This window comes from Perissodus microlepis, chromosome 3, assembly GCF_051167445.1.
Source record: "Perissodus microlepis isolate ML-2025 ecotype Zambia chromosome 3, ASM5116744v1, whole genome shotgun sequence".
Taxonomy (NCBI): domain Eukaryota; kingdom Metazoa; phylum Chordata; class Actinopteri; order Cichliformes; family Cichlidae; genus Perissodus; species Perissodus microlepis.
The window spans coordinates 39,679,280-39,691,891 of NC_140463.1; the positions used below are offsets into that span (position 1 = coordinate 39,679,280).

Sequence of the window (12,612 nt, forward strand, 5' to 3'; positions counted from 1 at the left end):
AGTAATGAAGAATGAAAAGGCGAGCGATGACACTTGAGAGGTGGATGATAAGAGAGCGTGGGGATAAGGGAATAGAGGAATAACAATGTCTGAGAAGAAAAACTGCACTAATAAAACAGAGACACAAGGAGGAGGGGGTGTGCGAACGAATGGAATCAATCCGATGGGACCGAATGATAAAAGATTGAGTAATTAGACAGTTGGCAGTCAACCGTAGATTTGTAGGATGTAATGATAGCAACGAAAGGATGACAAAAAAAAGGATGAAAGTCAAAAGATGTCAAATGACGGAAGGAAGTGTGAAGATAAAAGTAGAGAATGATTGAAGGAGCAAAAGAAAGAGTTACCAAGAGGTTACCCGTAAAGAGGTGGAAGGAGCGAGCAAACGTGCTGTACAGAAAGTAAGGAAAGACACGGGGATGAAAGTATGAGTAATTAAACTGTTGACAGTCTGTTTAGGCACAGCAGGCGCCTGATGAGCAGAACAAACGGTAACCACGGCAACCACTGGAGACAGATGGAGGGGTGGGTTTTGGGGACGGAGATATCCAGGAGATGGGAGAAATGGGGGAAAGTCGAGTGTGAACGTGAGGAAACTTGGGGGAGGGGTTAAGTGTGGGGTCGGAGATGTGGTGGAAATTAAGACTTCACGCAGCAATCGTATTTAAAGAGAAGTAGAAACTATAGCTAGAGATGAACACTGTTATCTGTGCTCTCTTCATCCAGTTCTGTGTTTTATTCTGCCACAGAACGATCTCTTATATCGCTTCTAGAGATTAGAGAACATGATGAGCACACCTCCATTATCAAAAAGCAGCTACGCTGAACTTGATGTCCTTTGTAGCGGCAAAACACACACTGCAAATATAAGATGGTCAGGTCAGTGTGCTCCAACAAGCTCCATCAGGCCTGACCAAAACAGTGAGCAACAAAGAGAAGGGTCAGCTCAAAAAAAAAAAAAATCACATAAAGGACACACACACAAAGGAGAAACAAGAATTAGAAAACAATAATAAAATTAATGGTTTCTGCAGCGTTTTATAAACACCTAGAACTCAGATCCAATGAGTCCCAGCAGAATTTCGCAAATTAAGATTAGGAATTAACCCGCGTATCTGTGAAAGATTATTCCACTCTAGCTAATACTGATCCAAATCTATGAAACTAAATGAGAAAATTAGGTTTATGTAATGTGATTCAGCTATGCAGACTGAGAATTGCTAACAAAATTTCAGAGTACTTTTAAACTTATCGGGCTAACTTGCTAATCCTGCTTTGTGAAAACCCCCTCTAGAGATGGAGGAAGAGAGCAGATGGATTTACAGGAACAGCACAAAACTTTGATGTGTTCAATCCCATCAAAACTTTTCTCCAACGAGCCTAAAATGCAAGATGTTATGACCCCATTTAAACCTTTTATCGCATGTTCAGTCTGTAAAAAGGCAGAAAAAGAGTAGGAAATATGGGGTCATACTTCCAAAGCCTAAGCGGTTTGGCATTCTTGCTGGATAAATGACTGTTGATTGTCCCAGCCCTATACCATACCAAGACAAATCAAAGGTGCCCTTCAATCCGTCAAGTCCACTGACTGATATTTTGGGTGCATTTACTCTTCGATGATTGATTTTAGGCTTTTCAAGAGTTTAAAACCAAGAACTGAAAAAGAAAGTCTGGGCTTTTAAAGCACCGTCAGCCTCTTTTAGACTGCTGAGATGTACATTCTTCACATCGAGTTTAAATCCAAGCCCGACAAAGGCAAACATCAAGACCATCAGTTTGCAAGTATGTCCCACAATTGTGCTAAACACGCTGGGAACAGCTTCCTGCCAAGCATCCAAACCAGCACTACGTCTTCAGTTCACATGTGTTTGTCTGCATTACAAATATCACCAACAGATGCAGTGGGTTGTAGATGTTCAAGTGCATCATGGTGCGTGGGTGATGACTGTCAGAAGAAACCGGCTTGTACTTAGTTGGAAACACTTAAGTCTCACAGCAAAGCACGCAGCATTTCTGCATGTATCAGCACTGCTAAGCATTAGAAAATGAGACGCAGTAATCAACAAACTCAAGGGAAACCAGTTTCCCCTGCAGGCTCATTGCAGTGCAGCCTTGTTTTGTCTGCATTAGTATCACACACTGGGGGGAAAAAGCTCTGTGGTGAGTTACATTGCAAGTTGTGATTCATAACAGCTAAAAGTGGCTTCAGATCCAACGCGCCTGATGCTAACAAGACTTGAGCAAGGAATCGCTTATATGCTACATTTATGCCTCCTGATTCTACTTGTGCTACCCATCTCTTATCACTGGCCTTTTGTCTTTCCTCATTTAAGTTCCCTTGGTTCAGAGAGGGCCATGAGAAAGATGGGTGACCACTAGAGCAATATAGAAAATCGAATGAGATAAAATAGAAAAAGGGTAGAAAAAAGAACAAACACATTAGTGAAGACAGTTTATTTTTTATAGAAGTGTGTGCCTGTGTGGAAGTGTGTGTGCGCCCGTCTGTGCAGCATTAATCAATACATCCATCACTGTGATGCAGAGGCCTGGCTGGCATGTCACTGACCTACTGTGCAGGATGCAGAACGCTGATTGGGTAACTGTTCTCTTACTCAGGATTTCCCCTCACTGAGCTGAAAACCCTGCTGAATCACCAAACTGCCACATGCGCATGCATACACACACGCGTGCGCTTTTCCGCCAAGCTGCATCCCGTAGCGTCAGCCAATCAGGGTCCATATAATTGGCGCTGCAGGGTTTCTGACTGGTGGGGATGTTGACAGATCAGCAGTGGTGTGTTGGCACATCATTTGTAGACTTGTATTTGTACTGAATTTATGGTTGATTAGCCTCATCGACGTAAACACGCACAGGTGCACACGCACAAAAGCATCCATTGATAATATGGTGCTGAAAGGCTGACATTAGGTTGGAGTTCGGATGGAATGGCAATCAGATAATGAGCAGTCATCTGCTTACAGAGAAATAGGCGCCAAAACAAGTCAATAAGGGACAATGAAGCTGAGCTTGAAAGTTAGAGAGACGAAGATGAAGAAAGAGCATCAGAAGGAATAAAAAAAATAAAATAAAAACAGGACAGGAAAATGCAAGCACATTATGTTCACGGTGAGTGGCAGGTCAGCTATTTTACACCACTTACATTACTGTGTCTCTGCAGGCAAATTTGTGGATGTAAGCATAACCATATTTAAGTGGGTGCAAGTTTAGAAGTTCAAGAATGTGACTGAAGAAAAATAAACTAGGATTAGAAACTGAAGCAAGAGTTTCTCCTGGGTGACCCCTCTGTGTCTGCAAACTCAAATACACAATCAACCTTCACTAAAATCTTAAAATCAAGAAAGAGAATGCCTACTGATACCAGACTTAAGGATAATAGGTGTCTCACCACAGGTGAAGTCACTAATATTTAACAGCACATCACAATTAGAATATAGGAGCAATTTTTGAGAAGCAGATAGCCAGATGAGCACCATAAATGTGAAGAATCTTTAACTTGCTTTCATCTACAATAAGGTGTTGAATGAGGAACATGCATGATGGCCGGTAAGAACACGTCCACCCCCCGAACATACGTGAACAGTATGTTGTTTTTCAGACCTTAAAACACCTTTCTGAACTTTAAAAGTGACACGACTTGGTCACTGCAGAACAAAGCAAAGATTTCACAGCCTCCTGCTTTAATTTTCAAGTTTCACATGTGTTGAGCTCGAGGCTCTTGACATCATGTAGCCATTTAATCCATCCTTTCCCCTAACGACCCCACTGATGCCATGTGACATCAGCAGCCTGCACTCGTTTTAACCTCGGCACGCTCGCACAAAGTGCTTTGCAGTGCGTTTCTCTTTCACCCACCTCCATGCATCTTGAAGTTCAGTGCCTTGCCCAAGGTCACATTTGTCAAAGCGTATGTGGCCATGTCTCAAACAACAAACTGTGCAATTAGTGGCCAACCCACTCTGCTACAAGAACCGTGTCCGCCCCGCAGTCCGTGTGATTCAATCACGGAGAAGTCTTAAAGAATGGCTCGTGGATGCCAACTGATGCAAACAATTTCCTTTACAATCAGCGCAATATGGAATAGCATCAATGAGCATGTGGAAACACAGACCGTCAGCTATTAATTACATGATTTTATTGGCTTACTTATTGTCATTGTGGAATTTAATTAGATCCTACTATGCTATTGCCATCTGGAGTAAGAAGTCATCAAAAGAGAAAAGCATTGAGCTGCTTCCCCCTATCAGCAGTATGACAGCTATCCTCCACAATGAAAAATTATTACTCTCCAAGTAGAAAAGACACTCTGGCACAGCAATGCAACCAAGTTATTTTCAGTGCTTTATGTCCCTTATTTGCTCAGCTGTCCCGTGATCCAGCTGCTGAATCCATCTGTAAGATGTATAGAAAGAGACTGCTAGCATTTACAAAAGGATGTTCAAAACATAATGTTGAAGTCCTGCTTTGCATTCTGAGTGACAATGAAGCATTACAACGATTAAGAAAAGCTTCCCGGCGAAAAGAAATGCACACACAACACAAGCTGTGCTGGTATACTTCTATAATGGCCACAAATACCAGTAGGAAGAAAGTTCAGGCGGTGTATACGAGAGTTACATAACAAATCATAACGGCACCACTCCCCGTCTCTCTGTGCCAATGAAGTGCCAAAGAAAATCACTGTCACCTCTGTTGTTTGCCAATTCAATTTACCTCCCAGAAAATATAATCCCCAAGCTGTGCAGTTGTGTGGGCTTTCCAAGGGGAGGAAACTAAATTACAAACCCTCAGCAAATAATGGGTTATTGGCTGCCACAGTTATAACAACCTTAATGGTAATGACACTGTTAGAGAACTGGAAAGAAAGCCTCCAAAGCTATATGTTCATTTGATTGATGGAAGAGGAACAAAATAGCCAGATGGAGGTGCACGTATGTGAGCCGTGACACGAAGTAGAGGCCTACTCGTTGCTGTGGTTCACCACGTCAGGTTTTCCTGCTCAGCCTCTCCGTGGTTCACCAATTCACAGCCAGCGCTAAATCAGAACAGCAGGGTTAACACCTGGTTTTTGGGATGTCTGGCACATCCTGCAGCCGAGCGCTTCTACATATTGCACGAAGGGAGGTCTGGCCACTGACAGCCACACTTCAAAAAGAATCACAGGTAACCGAGGTGGTTCAACTTTTATGACTTTTTAAACAGTTTTTAACAAGCCACTCCAAGTTCATTAAAGACTGGGTTGCTTATCTATGCAAAGCTGATGCGAAGTAGCAGCTTTTATAAAGCCAAACTTCAAAGACTCCATCAATATTGCCATTTTTTTCCTACTCCAAACACAGTGAGCGGAGAACAAGCAGAGTGGGTTGCTTTCTCTTAAGTGTTGCCATGTTTAAAGATTAGATAGTTTCAAGAGCTCCTGGCTTTTCATAAGGTACAGTAGCCAAAAGCACCCTACAACGCTAGAATCTCTCAGATCAAACACTCATGTCTTCAAATTTTGTACAAATAAGAGTAAAAGCTCTTCAGACTGCTTAAGAAAATCACCAAAACCACCAGAGTTTTTATGATCTTCATGCGAGAACTGTGAAATGTGCCTCAGTGAGACAAAAACAAGGATAATATATGAGCCACTTAGTACATAAACTGATACATAGGTGGGAAATTTCACAGGAATGAAAAAACAAATAATTAAACCAAAAACCCAAATGAAAACACGTTAAATATCTGGCTATGAGACGTTCCAGGAATAGAAACAATTATTAAAATCTTCCAAACAGGAAGGATTCCAACAGGAATTAGTGAGAGTGGGTATTGCATACAGATGAATATACGAGTACGTACACACACACTCATTTCTTTCTCTTTCAAATACAACAGAGGCTTGGGAGGAATTAGTTGAGTGGAGTATTTCATAAGAAGTGTATTATTTTGGAGTCCCACTGTGAAGAGCCTGCAGTCTTTATTTTAAAGAGAACACACTTCAGTTCTTTTCTCCGATTTCACTTCTTCCACTCCTATTTACCTCAGGGGTTCTGTGAGCTTTCTTTCCTCCCCATCTATATGGCAAAAAGATAAAAAGCCCAAAAAAGGGCACAAACGAGCATGTTTTTGTTCTTTCTTGAGAGGTCCATGCTTGACACAAAGATTAGGATTACACTGTAACTCCTGTTTGAAAGATAATGATCTTCACACTTCTCAGTCAGCCAAAGACCGGAAACAAATCTAAAGTTGGAGCGTTTGTAATCATCTCATTTTCTTTTGGGACAGCAGCCCGTCGTTTGCTTAGTCGGGTAAAGCCTGGGTTACTAAATTCTACTTCTACAACAACAAAACAGCATTTAGAGAGGAAACAAACAGACCACTTTCACATACTTGGCCTTTACTTTTAATTTTCTGACCTCACGATGTAGTGCTTTAAATGTCCCATCCCAACTTATCTGTAATTTTCTTGACCACTAACCTCGTCACTCCTCCTTACCTCATCGCCTTTCACTCCCACTTCTCCCACCACTATCGTGACGCCGATGACATACAGAGTCGTTTTTAGCAGCTCTCTCTTCCTCTAATCAAATCCCGTCTTCCCTCCCTCATCCCTCTCTCTGACAGTGATGGATGGCGGCCTTCACCCGTTTATCGCCTTTACATATTTCTCTGCCCATCTGCTTAACGACACGCATTCACACACAATGACTTCATCCCCCTTTCTCTCCATTTTCCTCAAACTCTCCTCTTCCATCCCACTTTTCCTCCGCTCGTCACACAACTGGCTTCATTTTATCCCATCTTGCACCCTTCCCTCCTCCATCTTATGTACTCCTCCATTTATATATTTTTTTTTGCTTCCCACTTTCACTGTATTTCACGCTTTAGTCTCTCCTTACCTCTGCATTTGTTGTTTGTTTCCATATCCAAAACCGTTACCCCGTCCCTGTGCTTTCTATACATACTAAAGAGGACCAAATACGACAGAGGAGCGATAGTATCAAAAGGATGAGTGGGCTTACAGTACACACGACTGCTGCAAGAAGAGGCAACGTGGGTGTTCTTTTGTTCCTTGCCTAGAGAGTGTGTGTGTCTATGTGTCGGCCTCCCTATAATTATGATTGTGTGGGAAGACTGTTTTGGTATGCTCGCGGTTGTTTCTGTATGCAAGTGCTCACCTAATATGAAGGGCCTGGATTATGAGTAAGAGTGCATGCTAGAAAGCCTTAGTGTAACCGAAAAAGAATTTGAATGCGAGCGAATGAAAGGCTGCCTCCATATTTGATCTCTGCATTTATGCTAGCGGAGCTTTTGCGTACTGTAACATCAATGCAGCAGAACTCAAGTGCATGCCAGCCATATGAATAGACAGTCAAATGATGCCGCTTTAAAACTTTCCATTCATTTCTACCTCCAAACTAAACGCCTTGCAGTCCAGCATTAACCGCTTAGTGGCAACGCGATGTCTGGCTGTCAGTGATTTCTGACTGAAGCCTGGTGGGACACCTATTCACAGCCCAATAAGATCTGTGGATTACCGTGCTTGTGATAAGTGGCTTCTGAGAGCAAATACAAATCCCCTTGTTTATAAACATTGCAACATTCCCTAAGTCGATTATGGGCTAATGGCATTTGCGAGTGCCAAAGTGGATTCGCGCACACACGCCAATCTGCAGATTTGGAAATATAATCACAAACCTACATGTGCAAACACAGACACACATGGATTTTATTAACATTATTAATAGTGGCATTTAAAAGGCCCCGACATTAATAATGATCCACAGAAACCAAGGACAACAATGGACCAAGTGCATTAGGTCCAACATGTGAAAAACAAACTTCAAACCGACACATTAGAGCTTTTACCACAAGTCATGCCTTAAGCTTATTTTAATTGCATGGGTTCGGGTTCAACAGTATCACAGAAAAAACACTTAATGAAAATTCATCATTTTAAAGCCATTAGTGGCAACGCATTCAGCAGCGTTTGTCCTCACTAAGAGAAGCGGCACCCTCCAGGGCTTGTGGTGGGCGTTAAAACTGAAGCTTGCTGGAGTTGGGGTGAGGTCAGGTTCAGTCTCTTGGCACCGAGTTGTGCTCCAGAGCAGAGGGTACAGAGTAGATCCTTCCATAGATGCTTTTAGCTCATGTTCTCACTCTCACTTTATGCAGCCTTTTTTGCTCTCATCAACAGTCTGTTTCCTGCTCTCTGGACAGCTATGGGTTCACGCAGGGTCGTGCAAGAAGAGATTTCCCAAAATAGAGTAAAAAAACAAAAACACCTGCAAACAACAGATATGGTACACAAGAAGCCTAAGAGCTTGGATGAGCTAGCAAATACTCATGTACTTCCATATTAATAGTCTGTTGTTCATACTCCTCTTTGTCTAGTTTCCGGTCCATTTTTGTGCTCTTCTCTGTGATTTATTTCTTAATCATTAATCTTTTATCGACTGACCTCCTTGACTTTTTTTTGTCCCAAAAAGTGTCAAGTAGGCTTTGTCCCAGTGGGCTTTTGTCCTTATTGCTATATACTGCGATGTCTTGTTCTCTGTGCACCTGTGCCTGAGCGAGAGTGCAAAAAAGTGTGGGTGTGTTTGTGTTGACACACATAAGTGTGTTCCCGGCTTATTGCAAATTCAGCAGCAAACTCTTAAGAGCACAAGAAGACTTCCTAAGTGCAGACAAGTGTCACATTAATTCACAAACAGGAACACGCACTAGACAAGCATGGTGGGAGTTCATGTCTACAACCGTATATAGCAAGTGCAGATACGTACCTAGCTTATTTCAGTTACTGCACGTGCACACATGCCGTACTATAGCTTTCTGAGGCATCGGTACAAAGCGTTAGATAAGAATTTATTGATTCCCAGAGGGGAAAATCCAGTGTTACAAGAGTGTCACACACACAGACCAAAGAGACAAGGAAAGATAAGAGGGAAGAACTGGAATCAAAAAAGCTATACATTTGTATAACAGATGAACAGAGATAAATATACTGTAGGCAAAAGCCATTTTTAACTAGTGGTTAAAAGCTGAAAAAGTTAAGGTTAAGGCATTGCTGTAGGTTACATTATACGCAAGTGACAGTTACCCGATAGAACCAGGTAAGATTAGAAATGTAGGAAGTTGATTTGAGGGATTTATAAGCTGTGGCAAACATCTGAGTTTTATCATTTCAAACAAGAGGATTTGTTGAGTTTCACATCTGAAGATGTAATCTGGGTACCTTTCTAGAGACCATTTTGTGTGCAGATTTTGGAATCACAAATAAGAATGGTGCAAAAATAATGAAGACCCAGAGGTGTACTGGCTAAGGTCCAAAGGAGACTCTCAAATGTATGTCCTACACTGACTGTCACTAAAGGGAACACATGAATCAGAAGAAACACTCATCCTAGGCTGGAAGCAGCTATTAAATGCCATAGTGCATCAGGCATACTGCTGTGTCACTCTTATTTTTTGCATAATGAAATGAAATTTAAAGAAAACTCCTCACAATTTAAAAAACTTAAAGTATTTACTTATTGGATTAAGAACATGTTTACTACTTGCATCTTTATCACTGTTAAAGAGGGAAAAAAAGATGAAACGAGAGCATGGAAGAAGAAAAGAGTGAAAGAAAAAGAGTGAGAGTAAGTGAATGGGACAGGGTGCTATCTATCTCTTTGGCTCTGATCGATCAGCAGCTGAGCAGATCAGTTACATCCAACTTGTGTGCCAGAAAGCTTCAATACTGCACTGCTCTGGTTGTAAATGAGATCTCCTCCATAACAGAGGAAGAGCACCAAATGAAGGAGAGAGCGAGACGCTGAGTGAGTAAGAAGAAAGAGAAATGACAGTTTGGGAGGGGAAGAAAAAAATCAAGAGAAAGCAGATGGAGAGAAGAGATGAGTGAGAAAGTTAGATAAATGAAGGGAGGGAGGAAAGAAATAGCGAGGAGGGAGGGTGCCTCTGAGACAGGCAGGGTGCAGCATATAATCATGTGTGGTTTTGCAGGATCAGAGGGTGTGTGTTTGCATGTGTGGATAGTTTGTGACTGAAAGTTAGAGCAGCACTGGCAAGGAGACATGGAGGGCAGCAGAATCAGCAAGCGATAGGGAGACGAGACAAAATGACAGAGGAAGTGCTGCCGGAGAAGGTGGTGAGGTAGTGCTGTGACTGATAACATTGTCGTACTTGGGTTGCCTCAAGGGCAGACAAGACTGAGAGAAAGAAAAAGAGGGAATGAGACATAAAGAAAGAAAATGTGGTAATTTACAGAACAGCCAGAGGCAGAAAGATGGAAGGTGAGCAAGGATGCAGAAACAGGATAGGCGAAGATAACAAGGAAGACAACTGCAGGGAGAGGATAGAAGATGAGGAAACAAAGCCCGATCCCTGGAAATAGAGAAAGAAGAGGAGCGGTACAGTAAGAGAGAGGTGTGGGAGTGGACAGTGTGGGCAGGGAGGACACGAGGAGAAGACTTTCACAAGGAGAAAAGGAGACAGAAGGTGGAAATTAAAAACAGAGTGAGAGTAAGGCCAGGAGAGTTATTAGATGACTGAGAAGAGCTAAGCAACGAGAGTAGAGGAGGAAAAAATGAATGAGACAAAGGTCAAATGACGGTGTGGAGACACAGATGTAGGACGCACAACAGGACTGCACGAGCATTACTGACATTCAGCATGCCGCAGGCAAACCAGGTGTTAGCAAAGCGTGGGGTAAAGCTGGTTTAGCGCTGATCGTATGAAGACACTACCTGACATTAGGGCTTTTCAGGGAACATGGCGGAGAAAACACATTTTTAAGCAGTATTACACTTTGTCAGAGTATTGTCACATTTTAGTATGCATGGCTCCACAGGAGTGCAGGAGCAGTCGACTTCCAGCATCAACCTGCCCCAGGGACTGCCTGTCACTGCAGGCTTCCGTGCCTTTGTCCCCCTCCCCACACTCCCACCATCCCACTCTCTCCTGCTGCAAGCATTTTCATCCTTCCTTTTCTTTTTTTTGGAAAATGATGACACTAGACATAAGGAAATAACAATCCCTGATATCATTGCTAAGCTGGAGAGCATCTTGGAGTTTTATTTTTAGGCTGGGGTTGAAAACGGTACAGAGTTCCTGGTAGTCATTACAGCTTCCCAGAACAACCAAGAGGCACTCAAGATAAGTAGCAAAAAGCAATGTTTTCTAACTCTGCAGTCTATTGCCGTACAACTGAATGGCTTGATGGGATGGGCAGAAAACCAGGCTTATGCCCAAACTGCATTGCTCTTGATAACTAATATCTCATTGGTTTAATGTGCTGCCCAAGCATCATGCTTCAACAGGAAACGCAGGATATTAAAGCAGCAATGGCACCACTCAAAGCAAAAAAGTAGTTCTTGCGTGATCTATACCACCTTTTTCATTCCTTCCCCTCAGCTTTTACCGAGAACATTTGAGATCCCAAGATTAAAAAAAATAAATAAAATAAGTATATTCATTTCAGGCACTAGAGTTCTCATCTTCTCATCTACTCAATACAAAGTTATGATTCAAAAACGAGACAGTGTAGCCTGGTCTAATATAGAGCTCACATTTTGGAAGCAGACCAAAACAAACCGTGTAGCAGTCTCGCTATCCGAGCTAGATTGCAAACGCTCCTCTAGTTTCAGGCAGAAAGAGTAAAGCCAGAATCTAATGGAAAATATTGAGCCGCAATTTGCGTCAACCTGTAAAGCCGTCGTGATGCATAGTTATGCCTGGTCATTACTCAAAGTATTGGGTTGCATATACTGTATATCACCGTGTAATCATCACACTCTAGTTTCTGCACTGTCAGTTTACAGATTGCTTCATATGAAAATATCCCCATCGTTCTTCAGTGATGTTTTTGTGTCCGTCCGTGACTCACCATCTCATCTCCCCTCATCGCATCTCTGACTGTTATCAACCATCCCCGTCACTCTTTCTGCATCTAGGCTACAGTTGCTATAACAACTATTAGGCATGGCAATCAGTGGCTGTGACTCACTGCTATACCTTATCACTAAGCCACAATGTGTGCATTTACTGGCAAGATAAAGGCAGAGGGATGCCATTTCAAAGCCACAACACAAACAGAAGTGAGATTTTTAACACCGAACAAAACAGCTGACCCGCCCCTACAACCAAAAAGCCAATTAACAGCCAAACTGGGAGTCATTTGAGCCAATAATGTTACACTGACAGATGTCAGAGACACAGTGTATATGTTTGAGTGCCTTTATTCACAAATAACCAGAATTAGCATGACATTTGTTTATATGTTCTGATAGGGTTTTCCAGAGATGTTTATCATGTTTGCAAGTATTTGTAACAGTGTGTGCCCAAGTGTAACCTGATGAGAAGAAAATCAGAGCTTGCTGGGTTTTTTGCTTTTAAATAGTGACTGAATTATGGATCCTCTCCATACATTTAAAAAAAACAAGGCTGCAGAGTAGAACGACTTGCTTCTAGTACGACTGTACTGCCATACATACTGTATGTGTGAGACTTACAATGGGACCCTGGTGTGTGTAGTACTATGCCAGGCTTACCAACACCTGCATTGTGCTTTATTTGAGCTTTGCTGTGGAATCCAGGCTGATGGGCTGCTGA

The 12,612-nt window shown here is 42.2% G+C and overlaps 2 protein-coding genes across 3 annotated transcripts in view; one reads left to right on the forward strand and one right to left on the reverse strand.

Moving 5' to 3' along the window:
* pcxb (pyruvate carboxylase b) overlaps window positions 1-12,612 on the reverse strand; it is a 291,593-nt gene that overhangs the window by 82,591 nt on the left and 196,390 nt on the right. The window lies entirely within an intron of this gene.
* The window catches only part of LOC146391443 (leucine-rich repeat and fibronectin type-III domain-containing protein 4), a 36,909-nt gene that overhangs the window by 5,061 nt on the left and 19,236 nt on the right, over window positions 1-12,612 (forward strand). The window lies entirely within an intron of this gene.